Below are 19,800 nucleotides of genomic sequence, written 5' to 3'. Positions count from 1 at the left end.
GTGGTCGAAAGCATCCCGGAGCCCTTCACTACGGCACCTTTTTCTCTCTATCTTTAACTCTCACCTTCCCCCTCCCCTTACGAAACGGTTCCGTTGTCCACTGGCATTTTTGAGACAATTACGGCACCATTTTATTCCCTCAAAAACCAAATTTGCTTTAGGCAGATACTGCGCCATTTCCTTTCCCCCAAGAAACCAATTATTATTTTTTTCTTTCATTCTTAACGAAAAAGGGCCGCATTTTATGCGCTTCTTTCTACAATTACTTCGCTTCCTTTCCATCGGTTGGTCCTCCATCCATGCGGCAGTGAGAAAACTGAGCTGCGGAGGACGATTGAGATGATGAGGTTGATAATACCAAGTTTATATCAACCAGATAAGGAGGCCGCCTACTCCCCGTCCCCGGCACGCAGGCCTGGGTGACGGGGGCTGGGACCTCCGCGGTTTGAAGCAGGCAAAGAGGCGTTGATTGCTCGCGGCTACTTCCGCCAGGCGGATGGCTTTTTGCTGTGATTCAGGTACCTTGTTCCTCAGGTTTCCCAAGCAGCACAATTGGCCCAACATTGGAACTGTATAGGCAAAGTTGGCCCTAAAAAGGACCAGGATGGGACCATCCTCTTGCAATACTGGGCCGATGACCTGTGCTGCTTGGGTTCTCTCTACAGTTTATATTTTCTTTAGCAGCGGATTTAAGTCGCGGCGTCACATGTCGCGACAGAAAGTGGTAGGCGTGTGAAAATGTGACGCTGGCAACAATCTTTTCAAAATATGTATCTTGGCGAATCCATGTCATCACCACCAGGGCCGCGCACTTACCTTTTTTCACAATTTAAGAGAGTTCCTTAAAGCTCAAGTCTACACTTATGGCGAGACAGTTACCGCACCTCGTCTTTCTCCATCACCTCCTCCTTACAGTATAGAAATAGGGAAAACGCTTCGCAAATAAAAATACGGTCCCACCAAATCAATACGTCGAAAACATATAAACTATGTGGTTGATTCCTATGCGAAATAAATGTAATGAACCAATGCCACAAATGTTTCTAGTGCTTAAAATTCTTAAAAGAGCGCTAAACAGTTTAAATCGGGCTGTATAGAAATATTTGAAAAAAAGCTGGCCAGCTAATCTTGATTGCACATCCTCGCATATGCAAAAGATGGAATCTCCGCCGGATTTGCACTGACAGGCGACAGGAAAATTGTAAAAAGTTATGAAAACTGTGAAGTTAAATCTTATTGGAAAACAAATAAGCTGCGGAATCAAATATTATCAGACAATAGCAAGCAACCGAACCTCAACGACCGAAGAGGTTTGTACACATTCGAATAAAGGCAAACTCCGAGGGGTGACCAAGAATTCTATAACCAAACTGGAGCTTTACTTGGGTGTCAATTGGTACGTATCGCGAAGAATACAATAGCCAATTTTTCACACAAAAACAGATCTAACAATCAATCACAATAAATATGCATAAGCACTGTCAACACACAAAACGTTGAAAAACGTAGAACTGAACTCTGATCAGCGTGGTCGCAAATCAATGAAGAAATTATTACAAATTAGCAAGAGGCATAAAAAAATCTGAACATAATCTTCGAACAGACGATGATAAAATATTTACAAGATTGTGAGCCGGGTATTTTCGACGGCAACAGAAAAAGTTTCGCGTAGTGTGCGCTATCAGAGGAAGTTGAACACCAAGTGGCCGAAATTATGTCTGAGACCTCCGCTGCATCGTCTTCGCCCTCACCTGTTCCGTCTCTTCCAATAACATTTCTACCATCACGCAATGCACACTCAGCAATCGACATAAAAAAGCAAAAGCAATCGACACTGTCGACATAAAAAGCAAAAAGGACGAACGCTAGTAAACCGGGAAGTAGCTACTCACGCACTGCAATATACAGAATGAATAACTAGGGGCAGTAGATATGAAAAAAAATTCAACAGTGGCGCAAACCTCAATAACAGCAATTACACCAAATCACATAAAAACCGCACTTAAGCTACATAAGTACAATCAAACTGAAAATATATTCTGGGTGCATGGACGCTTGAACCGAGGCATGTTGTAAGTAGGCTTCACCATGAGAGGAGCCGGCGGTGTAAAATCTCGTACACAATACGGCCGCGGAAGTACGGCATGTGCTTCTCCTTGAACAAAATCGGTGCATCCCGGGTGAGACACTCAGCGTACTGACACAGGAAGACGCCGCAGTCGAAGGTGTCCTTCTGGAGTGGCACATTGGATGGGTAAAAATACCAGCCGCTCCAGTCCAGGTCGCAGTCACGCCAGTGGCTCACCTTTTCCAGGTAGTCCGCCAAATCATCGATGATGTTGGCATGCTCATCGCGCGGACCCAGGCTGTCATAGATGACCATCTCGGGCGTGCAGAAATCCACCACGGCGAGACACCAGTGGGACGGGTCATCGGAGTGCACGGGCACCAGTAGAATGTCGTAAGCGAAGAGGTCTTCGCCTTGCGTCCAGCGTTTCACGCCGTCAGGTCCACAGCTATGCAGCTTGGTGAAGAAAAAAGTACTGAACGCGTACACAGCCGGACCGCCTCGCCTCTTGGAGCGTTGCGCAATCATGGCCAGGTAAAAGTTCACTATATTGTCATTAAGTCCCTTGCCTTCTCCTAGCGTGGCTATGTCATGTCGAGTGACAGCCATAGAGAAGGCCTCGACCAGAACCTGTTCCGGTGGGCCCGGCTTCAGCGCCTCAGACACTTCTTCCTGCATGGCAGAAGTGAGTCGGCTACTATAGCTGACGTCTCCCTCGAGGTCGGCTGCGATGGTCATCGCCGCCATGTTTTCACTTCAGGTTTGCACAGGGGCGCTCAGGAGACTGGATCACTCTTCAAACAATATGTTCTTGTCGACAGGTTGAAGCATCCCTCTGCAACTGCCGGGAGACGCAGAGCAGTCAGCGAACATCACGGGGCTAGCGGCTGACATAAACCAAAACAGCTAATCGCTTTGAACGGTCATCGTTCGCCTTACCTCGGAAGTGCAGACGGGCTGTGGCTTTCGGAACACCTCGTCGGTGCTCAAACGGACTGGATCACTCTTCAAACAATGCGTCCTGAACGGCAGTTTGAGGCGTCCCTCTGCAAGTGACATTAGACACAGAGCAGTCAGGGAACGTCACGGGGCTAGCGGCTGACTTAAACCAAAACTGCTGCTCGCTTTGAACGGTCAGCGTTCGTCTTACCTCGGAGGAGAAGACGCGCTGTGGCTTTTCGAACACCTCGCTGATGGCCAAACAGAATGGATCACTCTTCAAACAATCTCTCCCGATCGACAGCTTGAAGCGTCCTTCTGCAACTGTCAGGAGACCAAGAGCAGTCAGCGAACGTCACGAAGCTAGCGGCTGACCTAAACCAAAACTGCTGCTCGCTTGGAACGGTCAGCGTTCGTCTTACCTCGTAGGTGCCGACGGGCTGTGGCGTTCGCAAGACCTCGTTAGTGCTCAAACAGATTGGATCACTCTTCAAACAATGCGTCCTGAACGGCAGTTTGAGGCGTCCCTCTGCAACTGACAGGAGACAGAGCAGTAAGGGAACGTCACGGGGCTAGCGGCTGACTTAAACCAAAACTGCTGCTCGCTTTGAACTGTCAGCGTTCGTCTTACCTCGGAGGAGAAGACGCGCTGTTGCTTTTCGAACACCTCGTTGATGGTCAAACAAAATAGATAACCCTTCAAACTATCGGTCCCGATCAACAGGTTGAAGCGTCCCTCTGCAACTGACAGGAGACACAGAGCAGTCAGGGAACGTCACGGGGCTAGCGGCTGACTTAAACCAAAACTGCTGCTCGCTTTGAACTATCAGCGTTCGTCTTACCTCGGAGGAGAAGACGCGCTGTTGCTTTTCGAACACCTCGTTGATGGTCAAACAGAATAGATAACCCTTCAAACTATCTGTCCCGATCAACAGGTTGAAGCGCCCCTCTGCAACTGACAGGAGACACAGAGCAGTCAGGGAACGTCACGGGGCTAGCGGCTTACTTAAACCAAAACTGCTGCTCGCTTTGAACGGTCAGCGTTCGTCTTACCTCGGAGGAGAAGACGCGCTGTGGCTTTTCGAACACCTCGTTGATGGTCAAACAAAATGGATAACTCTTCAAACTATCTGTCCCGATCGACAGGTTGAAGCGTGCTTCTGCAACTGACAGGAGACACACAGCAGTCAGCGAACGTCACTGGGCTAGCGGCTGACTTAAAGCAAAACTGCTGCTCGCTTTGAACGGTCAGCGTTCGTCTTACCTCGTAAGTGCCGACGGGCTGTGGCTTTCGCAACACCTCGTTAGTGCTCAAACAGATTGGATCACTCTTCAAACAGTGCGTCCTGCAGGAACGTCAGTTTGAGGTGTCCCTCTGCAACTGACAGGAGACACAGAGCAGTCAGGGAACGTCACGGGGCTAGCGGCTGATTTAAACCAAAACTGCTGCTCGCTTTGAACGGTCAGCGTTCGTCATACCTCGGAGGAGAAGACGCGCTGTGGCTTTTCGAACACCTCGCTGATGGTCGAACAGAGGGGATAACTCTTCAAACTATCTGTCCCGATCAACAGGTTTAAGCGTCCCTCTGCAACTGACAGGAGACACAGGGCAGTCAGGGAACGTCACGGGGCTAGCGGCTGACTTAAACCAAAACTGCTGCTCGCTTTGAACGGTCAGCGTTCGTCTTACCTCGTAGGTGCCGACGGGCTGTGGCTTTCGCAACACCTCGTTAGTGCTCAAACAGACTGGATAACTCTTTAAACTATCTGTCCCGATCGACAGGTTGAAGCGTGCTTCTGCAACTGACAGGAGACACAGAGTAGTCAGGGAACGTCACGAGGCTAGCGGCTGACTTAAACCAAAACTGCTGCCCGCTTTGAACGGTCAGCGTTCGTCTTACCTCGTAGGTGCCGACGGGCTGTGGCTTTCGCAACACCTCGTTAGTGCTCAGACTGGATCAATCTTCAAAGAATGCGTCCTGAACGGCAGTTTGAGGCGTCCGTTTGCAACTGTCAGGAGACCCAGAGCAGTCAGCGAGGGTAACGGCGCTAGCGGATGACAAACGCAACACTGCTGCCCGCTCTGCACGGTCAGCGTTCGTATTACCTAGGAGGTGTTGACAGGCTCTGGCTTTCCGAACACCTCGCCGATGGTCCAACAGTGGCCGACTGTTCAGGCTCTCCTTTATCCCTTCTCTTTCGCCGCGCTTAAAGTTTCAGCCGAGGTGTGAGATACTGCCCGCTTTCCGTTCCCCAACAGCCAATTTATTCCCGCCGCCACAGATCATACAGCCTCTCCAGATTGGAAATACTTCGAGGTGGCAGCACCGCTTCTGAATTAGACAGCCCCGCGTTGCCACAGTACCTGCGTTTGTAAGCCGCATGTAAGAATTTTTGTTTTAAAAATGAAATTATCATAAATTGGTGTTCAAAGCTTAAATTGAAAAAAATGAAAATTGGTTTTTTTTGAGGAAAGGAAATGCCGCTGTAAGTGCCTCAAAACTCTCGGTGGATACCTGAAGCGCGCCGTTATAAGGTAAAGCATAAAGAAGACGGTTAGGCGAAGAGAGAGGTGCTGTAGTGGAGGTCTCTGACATAATTTCGACCACCAGAGGATCTTTAACTTGCACTGACATTTCCCGGCACACGGCCGCCTTCGCGTTGGCAATGTTGGTGGCAAAATATAAGTGCTTGAACCGGTTTGTTGTGTTCTACAATCATTAAAAAGAGTATATAAAAGCATTATTTTTATTTTTATATGTTTAAAAAATATAAAATACTTAAAAAGCAAGACGCATATTTTTTGTAATGTAATATGAGAATAAGTGACAGTATAATGTGTATAAATAATAATAATAATAATAATAATAATAATAATAATAATAATATTCTTTGGGGAAAGGAAATGGCGCAGTATCTGTCTCATATATCGGCGGACCCCTGAACCACGTCGTAAGAGAAGTGTTAAAGGAGAGGGTGTAAGAAGAAAGGTAGATGCGCCGTAGTGGAGGGCTCGGTAATAATTTTGACCATCTGGGGTTCTTTAACGTGCACTGACATCGCACAGCAAACGGGCGCCTTAGCGCTTTGCCTAGATAAAAACGCAGCCACAGGGGTCGAGTTCGAACCCGGGAGCACCAATCAGTAGCCGCGCGCCCTATCCACTGAGCCATCGGGGTGGGTAGATAATGTGTACTTATTACACTTGTTAATGTTTGAAATATGAGAACAAGTGACAAGATAAAGCGTATATATAACACTTTTTATTGTTTGCCGGCAACCAAAAGCGATTTCAAGCCTTTTTGTCGGACCCGCCGCGGTCGCTCAGTGTTTAGGGCGCTCGACTACTAATCCGGAGTTCCGGGGTTCGAACCCGACCGCGGCGGCTGCGTTTTTATGGAGGAAAAATGCTAAGGCGCCCGTGTGCTGTGCGATGTCAGTGCACGTTAAAGATCCCCAGGTGTTCGAAATTATTCCGGAGCCCTCCACTACGGCACCTCCTTCTTCCTTTCTTCTTTCACTCCCTCCCTTATCCCTTCCCTAACGGCGCGGTTCAAGTGTCTAACGATATATGAGACAGATACTGCGCCATTTACTTTCCCCAAAAAACGAATTATTATTATTATTTTTGTCGGCAGTTCAAAACGCATTTGAAATGAAAGCTTGCGAAACGCTTCGCAGCACGATGTGGCTCTTCCCTCAATTCGCTTAATCGTTTGCATGTAAAGAATGTGGCCCCCCCATGCGTCTACAAAGGCTGTGCAACGCTCGGGCTTTCTCTGTGTGTGTGGGGGGGGGGGGTGCTGTAGAATGCCGATTTGCTGTGGATGTACGAAGGAAGAAGAGAACCTGCCGGAGACAATTTTTTTCTTTAAGCGAAAGCTTTACTGGCTGTGAACATGGGCATTTCGCCGTTTCCGCACTCCGAGGAAGCACATCACGTCACAACGCGCGCCTCACATATTTCTGTGGACACTATAATAATAATTGGTTTTTTGGGGAAAGGAAATGGCGCAGTATCTGTCTCATATATCTTTGGACACCTGAACCGCGCCGTAAGGGAAGGGATAAAGGAGGGAGTGAAAGAAGAAAGGAAGAATAGGTGCCGTAGTGGAGGGCTCCGGAATAATTTCGACCACCTGGGGATCTTTAACGTGCACTGACATCGCACAGCACACGGGCGCCTTAGCGTTTTTCCTCCATAAAAACGCAGCCGCCGCGGTCGGGTTCGAACCCGGGAACTCCGGATCAGTAGTCGAGCGCCTTAACCACTGGGCCACCGCGGCGGGACTGTCATCGATCGATACCAAAGCACCTGAGCTGGGGCAGCGGAAATAAAGGGTAGCAGGCAGAATGGAGAAATGAAAGAGGTGAGGGGACAGGAAGAGAGGATATGGTGATGATGATGATTATGGATTTTTATGGCGCAAGGGCAGCTATGGCCAAAGAGCGCCATGTCACAAGGTATTTTTTCTTTTTCTCAAGGTGGGGTCAGAGACCCATTTCCCAAGCATTTCTCCCTAAATAAGCCGAGCACCAGACCAGGGGAAAGCTTGTACCCATTGTATCACCGGTGGGTACCCGGCGGCACTGGGGATCGAACCCCGCACCTCCCGCATACGAGGCGGATGCTCAACCACTTGGCCACCGCTGCGGTCAGAGGATATGGGGAGAAGTAATATGTACAAACTATTTGCACAATAATAAATGTGTCCAGGCTGTGCGCGTGATTAGTTCATTTTAGAGCAATTAAGTATCACACACGCACAGCACTGTGTTGGCTAAAACTGGAGTGGGGCGTCCAGTTATTAATCGTTAAAGGCAGAACTCGCAGAGCGTTCGGTCACTACGTGTAACTACCTGACGTAGAACAGACGGGACATCAAGCCCGTGTGTTCGGGGAATGCACAGAGGCTCACCAAATTTCGCTCACGACTGCGCGCACTGCCCTGCGGCCACAATAACGTCTTGAAGGAGTCTGGTAGTATGCCCTGCGCCCTATAGGCCGCTAGCCTATCGCGACGAGCATCGGCGAACGCTGCACAATAAAGGAGCAGGTGTTCTTGTGTTTCCACTGCACCGCATCCGTCACACACGTCACTCGTTGCGATTCCGTGACGCACCCGTCGTTCCCCGGGCCACACGCAGCCAATGCGCGCGCGGAGGATCATTGCACGTTGTGACCGTGTAAGTGCGCGACAGTCGGTGATACTGTCAATGCGCTCACCTCCTGCGATGCGTGGGTCGGGGTGCTGCTTTCGGAGCTGGTCGTGGATGGCCGCACGCACGTTCTCCAGCGCAAGGGGCAGATCGCTGGCAGGTAGTTGGTGTGCAGCGGTCGCGAGGTCGTCAGCTTCTTCGTTGCCGGCGATGCCGCAGTGACCGGGCACCCACTGTGCACGCACGGCACAACCTCTCTGCGCGATGCACTCGATGCGTGAGCGAATTTCCTGCACTAGTGGGGTACCGCGGCCTTTTGATTGCAGGCGGTTGAGGACGGCGCGGGAGTCGCACAGAAGAGCACTCCTGGGCGGCGGAGGGCCGAGGGTGAGCAGCAGGTCCAGCCCGAGCCGAATCCCAATCAACTCCGCAGTGGTGGAGGAGCCCAGGAAGGTTGCGTGTTGCTGGCTGTGCAGTAGCAGGGCGGGGATGGTAGCCGCCGCAGCAAGGGAGAAGCCGTCGAGGCCCACTGAGCGGTCGGTGTACACGAGGAGATGGTCCTGGAGCTCCTCGTGTATGACGGCTCTGGCCAGCTGCTGCACAGCACAGAGGGGTGTGCTCCGCTTTCCCGCAATGCCGACGATCTCTCGCTGTACCTCAGAGGCAGCATGCTAGGGCGCGCAGGAGCCGTAGGGGGGTGGGCCTTGTGTCAATTGCTCATACTCGAGCAGCGCCGCGCCCATTCGTAAGCGCGGGTGCGAGCGCATACGCTGCAGCAGCGAGCCGCCGTCCGGTGCGCGGTGAAGCCGGTCGATGTGGTTCAGTGCCCTGCACGCTGCTTGGAGCTCAAGTGGCCACGCTCCTGCCTCGGCCAACGCTGCGGCGCACTGCGCGTTTTTGGGCAGGCCTAGGCACACGCGCAGGGACTTGCGGTGCTGGAGCTCGAGTTTCTACCAGCACGGCTTGCGCACCGTGACGAGCGGCAGCGCAAAGAGCACCGCCCCTAAAGCTGCGGCATTGTATAGCCGCAGCGCGGCTTGCTGGGAGATGCCCTGGCCTCGAGCGGTGAGCATGTGCACGGCGGCGGTGATGCTGTTTATCTGCAGATAGGCCTTGGTCGCCGCGGGGCGGAAGGAAAGGCGCCAGTCGATGTCCAGGCCAAGGTACCGCACCGATTTACGCCAAGGAATCGGAGTCCCGTCAGTGACAGTGGCGCAAGGAGCTCCCGAGCGCGAATTGCAGGCCATGGCCACCGATTTGTCCGCGCTCAGCGACAGACCAAGGCCGCGCAAGCTGGCGTCGATTGCGGTCAGGGCTCCCTGAAGGCACCCCCGCACGCGGAACGCCTCGCCCGGTGGTGCCTGGCACCACAGAGCTATGTTGTCTGCATATATGGACATGTACACATGGTGTCGGCCGCTCGCGGAGAGGGAGGCCGGCACCGCCGACATGGCCACATTAAACTGAAATTGTGATAAGACAGAACCCTGCGTCACGCACACGTCCACCGGGCGAGATTTGGAGAGCTTACCCCCTACTCGTACGGTCATGGTGCGCCTGCTCAGGAAGCCATGAACGTATCGCAAAAGGCGCCCGCTCACACCGGCCCCCTCAAGCACCGCGAGAATTGGTGCGCGGTGAACGTTGTCAAAAGCGCCCGAGACGTCCAGTAGTAGCAGCAGCGTAACCTGGCCTGCCGCCCTGGCATGCTCCAGCGTTGTAACAACGTCCGATATAGAATCAGCCGTGCACCGCATCCCACGGAAACCCATCTGTTGCTCGTCAAACAAATCGGCCTCCACAGCCCGCTCGTTCAGACGCTGCAACGCCATATGCTCCATGAGCTTACCTGCCGCCGATGTTAATGCCACTGGCCGGTATCCGCTCAGCTCTGTAGGTGGGCGCCCTGCCTTTCGGATGGGACAAACGACCGCGGTTCGCCAATCCTCCGGTAGCTCCCCGCATTCCCACACCAGGTTGATCTGCTGCAGGAGGGTCTGTCGTTGCTGCGCATCCAGGTTTCGCAGCATCTGGTATGTCACCCCGTCCGGTCCGGGCGCCGAGCGGCGACGGCAGCGCTGCAGCGCATTGTTCAGTTCCGCCGCAGTGAACGGCGCATCACATGGACTTTCCGAGGCGACGGGCGAGGGACTGGCGTCGCTTCTGGGGCTCTCAAGAACAGCTATGTTAGCTGCGTTTGCGGGGCTGGGCCGCGCAAATCGATCGGCAAACCGCTCTGCCAACTCTACAAAGCTTAGCCCGCTGGAGATTGCGAGGGCGGCCAGCAGTTGGCGGTTTGCCTCTGGTTCGGTGATGCGCTGCAGGGTGTCAAACAGCCTCCGCGAGCTGACATCTTCCTCCATCCTTTGGCATAGTGAAGCCCACTGCCGGCGGTATAGCTTGTTGGCGTGGCGGGCGCGTCGGCGTCCAAGCGGTTCTAGACAGTCCATTCGGCGGCTCTGTAAGTCCGTCGCGCCCGTCGCTCTGCGCGATCTCTCTTCTCGCGCAGATTGAGCAGCTTCATATCAGGTGTGGGCTGCCCTGCCATTTCCCCTGCTCGTTGGGTGGCTGCGACAGCGCTTCGGACTAGACATGAAAAGAAATCTGCGCCAGTGGCCGCGCCTCGTCGACCGCCCGCCTGAACGCACTCCAGTTGGTAATGGAGTAGGCACATTTGGGGCGCGCCTCCAACGCAGTGGGTTCGATTAGGATGGAGTAATGATCCGAGCCAAAGAGAGATGGTGATCGGCGCCATGTCGCCTCGATGCCTCTTGATGTGAAGGCAGCGTCGATGCAGGAGCCGGTTGTTCCGCGTCGTCGAAAGGTGGGTTCGCCGGTGTTCAACGGGGTCAGTCCCAGCTGCGTTGCTGCGTCGTGCTGGTCCTCTCCACGCGCGGAGTGGCGCGCACTGCCCCACGCACTATGGTGGGCATTAAAATCACCACAGATGATTTGGCGCGGGGCACAGCACGAAGACACAGCACGAAAACACAGCGTGTTCCACGCGACAGCTGGACGCACATAAACACTGGCCACCGACGTGTCAACACCACCGACGCGCACTGACACCACCACGCACTTCTGGGCGTCAGATGTCGCCGCCGCCGTGCCGACGACGGTGTGCTGGACGTCCCGCTGCACATATATCGCGCACCTTGATTTCCCGGGGCGATGAGATGTGACACAACAGGGCACTGCGGCACAGGTTGGTTCCTCGCACGTGGTGGCGGGGTGGTAGCCAATTGAGCCAGGTAGCCGCATCTGGGGCTCCCCGTCATGTGAACGTACGTATAGTCTCCTGCAGCGCGATAACTTCCGGCGAATCCTGTGCGATGTGAACTCGCATGTCGGTGTACCGCGCCGCAAGTGAGCGCACGTTCCAGTGCAGGATGGATGGTATGCAGGAGGGAGTCCGGCGGCTAGCCGTCATGCTGGCTTAACTGTGCGGGAGCACCCGCTGCTTCTAAGGAAGCCCGGTGTCCATCGGTGCCCTCCGGGAAAAGTGCGTTGAGGGCGCGCAACGCCAGCTTTATGCGCGCGATCTCCGCGTCTCGTGCATCAGCGGGCTGACCATGAGAAGCGGCCGAAGGCTCGGGCCGCGCTGTACGGGACGCCGGGCAACCAGATCGCCGCTGCCGCTGCCGGCGCTGTCGTTGCTTCGGTGGCTGCTGCTGCTGAGGTGTTCCCCTGACGGCCAGCGCATAAGAAAGCGCGCGCGGCGTCGGCTGATGTTGCTGGGCAGGAGCCGCTGTTTCAGCCTGGACGACGGCTCGGACAACCCGCTTGGACATCGGTGCCATGTATTTGGCTATTAAAGTGGCCACGTGAGGCTCTAGTTGCCAGTGCGGGCACGCTGGTGCAATGGCTGCGTACCGTCCCCCGCAGTTAATGCAGCGGGGCTTGCTAGCGCAGGTACCAAGCTCGTGCGGCCCGCCGCAGCGCGTGTATCGGGCAGGAGCACGACACACCTCAGTGGCATGCCCCAGGCTGGCGCACTTGGCACACTGAAGCGGCCGGGGACGGCAGGGGCGGACCGCGAGCCTACGCTTGAATATGGAGATGAACGCCGGGGGTGTCGGCGCAGCAAAACGGAGAGCGAGTGTGCTGCCCGACAGAGACGCCGACACCATCGGTACCGTTGACTCCGCCGCCGCTAGCAGCTCCTCCGCCGTCCTGCGCCCGTCCACACCGAAGACCAGGCCGGAGCTTTGGTTCCGAGGAGGAGGCTCCTTGGCGCAGACAGGCACGCCGCGGATGATGGCTGTGGCTAGCAGAGCCTGGAGAGCACCGCTGCTGCCCGCGTCCACTGCTACCACATTCCGCCGCATGTTTACTCGGACGGCGAGGACGCCCGGGCGGGATCTGATCTCCTCGGCCAACTCCCATCCCTGTTCCCTGGTGAAGGCGCTGCCCCCGTTCGCCGGCCGAAACAACATCATCCCCACCAGGCTGGACGGAACCTCCACAGCAGCCGCGGCTCGTTCCAGGCAGCTCTCTGACGCCCCTGCGCCTTGGTAGTGATGGTACGCTACGGGACCAAGCTGGCCCCAGCATCAGCGTCGCCGCTGTCTGCGGCGCGCCGCGGTGTTGGGCGCGCTCGCTGCCAGCAGACGAGGCCCCAGCCGCAGCCTGGTCTCGTGCGCGGGATTTGGTGAGGTCGCACCCGGTTTTCTTCCGGACGCCGTCGCCCCAGCAGCAACAGCAGCAGCATCAGCAGCAGGCTGGAGGTGGTCTCCATGGGGCTTGTGCTGGGCACGCCCTGCTCCTTCGAGTGTGGAGGGAAAGGGAACAGTGACGGTGGGGGGGGGGGGGGAGGCTTCGAGCTTCCCGCTTGGCCACCGCAATGTCGCTTTTGGTTTCCGAGTCTCTCTCCTCCTTGGACCCCGTTGAGCTTCGCCGTTTCCTGAGAACAGGCTCGTCCATCAGGGTGCACATGCTCCCTCGGCTGCAGGTGTCCGCGGTGAGCCCGCAGCAGCAGCATCAGGGGGAGAGGGCATCACAGCCGGTTTTCCAGGTGTAGCATAGGCGGCAGAAAGCGCAGGGGTGGCCAGAAATGGCGCGGAGGGAGCTGCCATGGAGTTCTGCGTCTGGTGAGCGAGCGCCATGGCGTCCCTCAAGGCTAGAACGCGTGGGTCCGCCGGCGACACGGACAAGGTCCCGATGACGGACTCGAGGTTCTACAAGGTGGTGATGAGCGCCGCCGTCAGGCACCTCACCGTGTCCCGCAGGTCAGCAATCTCGGCCTGCATTCACCGAATGGTGCTGGACGACCTTGCTCTGGATGGCGTTCGTCTACGTGATCGTGAGCGTGAGCGGCCTGCGCTGCGTTGCTCATTGTCGCCGCCGAACACAGGCCTTCGCTAGTTCACGGTGTCTGTGGCCTCCATGGGGAGACCCCGCAGAGCCGCGAAGCCTTATGCCCAGCGTCCGAAGGAGCAGAGAGCTAAAAAAAACACAAAAACTGAAAGTTGGTTTTTGAGGAAGGAAATGGCGCAGTATCGGTCTCACATCTCGGTGTACAGACGAAAAGCGCCGTAAGAATTGGATGAAGAAGGAAGTGATAGAATAAAGGAAGCAATGCATGCTGTAGTGGAGGCAACCGGATTAATTTCTACCACCGGGGGATCTTTTTACAGCGAAGCTGTATACCTCTCTCATCGAAGGAAATTTTCGTGTCGTCGGCGTCGTAAGCAATAAACGCCAGGCTAAATGTTGAACGCTACTCCGAGTGGAAAAGCACTCAACAGCGTAGAAATCGTATGTCATACTGATCATAAAGCAGTCGTAATATAAAACCTGAAAAGATAGATACAAAAAATAAACAGGCATATATATACCAAAATTAAAAATAATATATATATATATAGTAAATAAAAATAAATTTTAAAAATAAAATATAAATAAAGGGTATATCTCCTTTAAAATCAGGATTAGACATTCCGCTTAGTACTCGTTTTCATTAAGAAAAAACATGAAACAAGCATCGAAGCCACATGAGTGGGCGCGGCGGCAACGCCAAGATGAGCGTCACCAACCCATTCGCATTTTTCGCGCAGGTTTTTCTTAGATTGCTGCTGCTACTAGAGGCGCCGCCATCGGCATATCAAGCGTCAATGAACATTCTTCGGACTACTGGAGGCGATGAAGGGATCCCAGTGTTTCGACCCGCCACTTTTCACCAGCGCGACTATCATATCTCGTATGGCACCACGCGGCTATCAACGGAAACCACAAACGCATCGACACGGACATCAGGACCATCCAGTATAAAATGCGGCTTCGCCGGATCCTTCGGCAGTGGGCGCGGCGGCAACGCCAAGATGAGCGTCACCAACCCGTTCGCATTTTTCGCGCAGGTTTTTCTTGGATTGCTGCTGCTACTAGAGGCGCCGCCATCGGCATATCAAGCGTCAATGAACATTCTTCGGACTACTGGAGGCGATGAAGGGATCCCAGCGTTTCGACCCGCCACTTTTCACCAGCGCGACTATCATATCTCGTATGGCACCACGCGGCTATCAACGGAAACCACAAACGCATCGACACGGACATCAGGACCATCCAGTATAAAATGCGGCTTCGCCGGATCCTTCGGCAGTGGGCGCGGCGGCAACGCCAAGATGAGCGTCACCAACCCGTTCGCATTTTTCGCGCAGGTTTTTCTTGGATTGCTGCTGCTACTAGAGGCGCCGCCATCGGCATATCAAGCGTCAATGAACATTCTTCGGACTACTGGAGGCGATGAAGGGATCCCAGTGTTTCGACCCGCCACTTTTCACCAGCGCGACTATCATATCTCGTATGGCACCACGCGGCTATCAACGGAAACCACAAACGCATCGACACGGACATCAGGACCATCCAGTATAAAATGCGGCTTCGCCGGATCCTTCGGCAGTGGGCGCGGCGGCAACGCCAAGATGAGCGTCACCAACCCGTTCGCATTTTTCGCGCAGGTTTTTCTTGGATTGCTGCTGCTACTAGAGGCGCCGCCATCGGCATATCAAGCGTCAATGAACATTCTTCGGACTACTGGAGGCGATGAAGGGATCCCAGCGTTTCGACACGCCACTTTTCACCAGCGCGACTATCATATCTCGTATGGCACCACGCGGCTATCAACGGAAACCACAAACGCATCGACACGGACATCAGGACCATCCAGTATAAAATGCGGCTTCGCCGGATCCTTCGGCAGTGGGCGCGGCGGCAACGCCAAGATGAGCGTCACCAACCCGTTCGCATTTTTCGCGCAGGTTTTTTCTTGGATTGCTGCTGCTACTAGAGGCGCCGCCATCGGCATATCAAGCGTCAATGAACATTCTTCGGACTACTGGAGGCGATGAAGGGATCCCAGCGTTTCGGCCCGCCACTTTTCACTAGCGCGACTATCATATCTCGTATGGCACCACGCGGCTATCAACGGAAACCACAAACGCATCGACACGGACATCAGGACCATCCAGTATAAAATGCGGCTTCGCCGGATCCTTCGGCAGTGGGCGCGGCGGCAACGCCAAGATGAGCGTCACCAACCCGTTCGCATTTTTCGCGCAGGTTTTTCTTGGATTGCTGCTGCTACTAGAGGCGCCGCCATCGGCATATCAAGCGTCAATGAACATTCTTCGGACTACTGGAGGCGATGAAGGGATCCCAGTGTTTCGACCCGCCACTTTTCACCAGCGCGACTATCATATCTCGTATGGCACCACGCGGCTATCAACGGAAACCACAAACGCATCGACACGGACATCAGGACCATCCAGTATAAAATGCGGCTTCGCCGGATCCATCGGCAGTGGGCGCGGCGGCAACGCCAAGATGAGCGTCACCAACCCGTTCGCATTTTTCGCGCAGGTTTTTCTTGGATTGCTGCTGCTACTAGAGGCGCCGCCATCGGCATATCAAGCGTCAATGAACATTCTTCGGACTACTGGAGGCGATGAAGGGATCCCAGCGTTTCGGCCCGCCACTTTTCACTAGCGCGACTATCATATCTCGTATGGCACCACGCGGCTATCAACGGAAACCACAAACGCATCGACACGGACATCAGGACCATCCAGTATAAAATGCGGCTTCGCCGGATCCTTCGGCAGTGGGCGCGGCGGCAACGCCAAGATGAGCGTCACCAACCCGTTCGCATTTTTCGCGCAGGTTTTTCTTGGATTGCTGCTGCTACTAGAGGCGCCGCCATCGGCATATCAAGCGTCAATGAACATTCTTCGGACTACTGGAGGCGATGAAGGGATCCCAGTGTTTCGACCCGCCACTTTTCACCAGCGCGACTATCATATCTCGTATGGCACCACGCGGCTATCAACGGAAACCACAAACGCATCGACACGGACATCAGGACCATCCAGTATAAAATGCGGCTTCGCCGGATCCATCGGCAGTGGGCGCGGCGGCAACGCCAAGATGAGCGTCACCAACCCGTTCGCATTTTTCGCACAGTTGAGCAAACGTTACGGGAAATCATTTAGAAGTAACAACGTCTGCTTACTGTTGCTGCCGTGCCCACAGCCGCTTTGTGAATTGATCTTGAATGTGATTGTGTCGCTCCAATATCAGCTTTTGCTTGGCGGTGATATCGAAGAAAATCCCGGCCCTATTGACCAAACGATTGCTGAACAGCTGAAGATAATTGCTGAAGACATTCAAGAAATTAAGAAAGGTAAAGCTGTAACCAACCAGAAGCTTATTGCAATAGAAAAGAAGCTTGAAAAAATTAGTGGGCTTGAAACGAAAGTCACGGAGTGCCCCAGGAAAGTTACGGAATTAGAACGTAACCTTGCTACCATGACCAGCTAAATCGATGAGCTTGAGAACAGAAGCCGTCGCTCTAATCTAATCATTTATGGTGTTAAGGAACAGGAGGATGAAACTACAGACACTTTGCATGAAACTGTCACGAAAACGGTCTTTGAGGATATACTTGGAATTACAATGACAGACATTGAAAGAATTCATCGTCTGGGCAGACCAAGTAAAGACAACGAAACTAGACCTAGGCCTATAATCTTGAAGTTTCTTGACTACCGAGACAAACTTAGCATTCTTAAACAATGTTCTAAACTAAAAGATTCCGGCTTCTCTATTGGAGAAGATTTTTCGCTTGCTGTCAGGAATGTTAGGAAAAAATTATGGTACCGCACTAAAGAACACCGTCATAGAAAAGAAAAGGTGTCTCTGGTATATGACAAAGTGAAAATAAATGGTCAGCTCTTCACGTGGGATAGTGAGAGCAGTGACATTGTTCCAGTTAAGCCAAAAAACGAAGATCAAAACAACACTGGAAAGCGAATTACCAGGAGCAAACGTCAATAACTGTACTCAACTTAAATGCACGCAGTATTACAAATAAAACACATGAACTTGAAGCTATTGTGCTGGCCTTTAAACCCGATATTGTCGCAGTTACAGAGACATGGTTTCACAAAAACATTTCAGACCGTAAAATTGTGCCACCGGGCTACACAATTGTAAGAAAAGACAGAGAATCAAAAGGAGGGGGCGTCGCTCTGCTTATTAAAGGTGACATAAAATATTCAGTCATGCCGGACGTTCCAACAATTGAAGCAGTTTGGTGTAAGATTTATCTGACAAATGGTATCGCGCACGTTGGCGCTGTTTATCGGCCACCAAACGCAGAAAACTCGTACCTAGATCCATTGTTTGATCACATGTTAAAGCATATGTCTGGCAGCAGGATACTAATGGCAGGAGATTTTAACTTTCCTGAAATTGACTGGAGCTCTCTTGGTTCAGGAACTGTGGCAAGCTCCATAATGCTTGATTTTTTATTCACATTTAATCCAAGTCAGCTTGTTTCCACGCCCACTCGCATCCAGAGAGCGTCCAGAACAATTCTCGACCTAATATTTGTTACAGACCACTTCCTCCGTGGTACAATTAACATTCATACACATGAAGGCCTTTCTGACCATGAACTGGTGGTGTGCACCTTGCCCTTACCGAATGTCATCCGCTCTCATCGTCCATTTAAAAGTGTACACGTATTTAATATAGCAGATGACGCACCCATACTTACATACCTTGCTCACGAATTTCCAGACTTCTATGATCTCTGCACCAATGAACAAACCAGCATAGACGAGGCCTGGCTTCAATTCAAAGCTCATATTGGGCATTGCATTGACCGTTTTGCACCCTCAACAAAAAAAGGTCATCCGTAAGCAAAATCCTTGGATCACGCGTGAAATAATGCATACGAAGCGCAAAATAAAAAGGCTACGCAAATCTAACAAGTTACGAGCTGTCCCAGACTACCAATTGTGGATCCAGGAATTAACATAGTCACTTAAGAGTAAAATTAAATGCTCGAAAGAACGTTTCTGCAGTAGTAATTTAAACAATTTTATCAAAACAGCCACGTATAAGTTTTGGCATTATATAAATCAACGTCCAAACCCTCATCCGCCGGTATCCCCCCAGGAAGGCAGAGAAAAGGCAAATTCATTCAATCGGTACTTTCAGTCAATTTTTACGCCAGACGACAACCAGCTTCCTGAATGCAGGCCCAGCACTAGCGCCCACGTCAAACTGCCAGGCGTTCCAATTATATCTGAGAGCGGACTGTTATCGCTTCTGCTGAGTCTAGACGAGAAGAAAAGCAACGGACCGGACGGAATCCCAAATGCTTTTCTAAGATGGTATGTGGAACCATTCAGTAAGTTTCTTTCTCTTGTTTACTCAAAATCACTCCGGGAAGCCCGTTTACCATCAGAATGGAAAATAGCTAAAGTAGTCCCTGTGCACAAGTCAGGCAACTCATCTTCACCGATTAATTATCGTCCCATTTCACTGACCTGCACGTGCTGTAAATTACTGGAGCATATAATACTTAAATACGTGACCCAGTTTGTAGAAGAACACAATCTACTTAATTCAAACCAACATGGGTTTAGATCCGGCCTATCTACCGTTACCCAGCTAATTGAAACCCTCCATGACTTCGCATTAGGCATAAACGACCAGTCACAAATTGATGCTATTTTTTTAGATTTATCAAAAGCCTTTGATCGGGTGTCCCACATGAAATTGTTATTTAAACTAGAGAACTTATTTGGAGACGGCCCGGTTCTTCGCTGGATTAGTGACTATCTTCCAGATCGCTACCAGTTTGTGCAGCTTGGTGAATGCGTTTCAGACACGGTTCCTGTTGTATCCGGCGTCCCACAGGGCTCAGTACTTGCTCCGCTTTTGTTCCTACTCTACATTAACGACGTAACCAGGGATATAAATGTCAAAGTTCGCCTATTCGCAGATGATTGCGTGATCTATAAAGAGATAAAAAATTCCAATAACCAAGTAAACCTTAACAACGCCCTGAATCGTGTCGCGCAATGGTGCAATAAATGGCAGATGATTATGAATCCAAAAAAACAGTTTCCATGACAATTAGCAGGAAAAGACACCATTAAAATTTGAATATCGCCTCAACAACGTCCCACTACGTAAAGTGCAGGAGTATCGGTACTTGGGCGTATCGATAACATCAGATCTTAACAGGTCAACGCACGTTCGAATCGTCACAAAAAAAGCTACGAACAAACTATTTTTTCTCAAACGTATGCTGCGTCATTCTGCTCCTTGCACTAAGCAACTCG

General features: G+C 52.4%; 1 long non-coding RNA gene and 1 pseudogene across 1 annotated transcript; one reads left to right on the top strand and one right to left on the bottom strand.

Moving 5' to 3' along the window:
- Nucleotides 1–2,474: 2,474 nt before the first annotated feature.
- LOC144106304 (uncharacterized) lies at nucleotides 2,475–3,317 on the bottom strand. Its single transcript, XR_013308967.1, has 3 exons — nucleotides 3,219–3,317; nucleotides 3,008–3,114; nucleotides 2,475–2,909 (listed from the first exon to the last, which is right to left on the bottom strand). It is a non-coding gene; the product is annotated as an uncharacterized LOC144106304 (long non-coding RNA).
- A 13,064-nt stretch (nucleotides 3,318–16,381) lies between these two features.
- LOC144108431 (uncharacterized) lies at nucleotides 16,382–17,497 on the top strand (annotated as a pseudogene).
- Nucleotides 17,498–19,800: the final 2,303 nt, after the last annotated feature.

Source organism: Amblyomma americanum, chromosome 10 (assembly GCF_052857255.1).
Source record: "Amblyomma americanum isolate KBUSLIRL-KWMA chromosome 10, ASM5285725v1, whole genome shotgun sequence".
Classification (NCBI taxonomy): domain Eukaryota; kingdom Metazoa; phylum Arthropoda; class Arachnida; order Ixodida; family Ixodidae; genus Amblyomma; species Amblyomma americanum.
The sequence above is the reverse complement of the archived record's forward strand: the minus strand, read 5'-3'. Positions and strand labels throughout refer to the sequence as shown.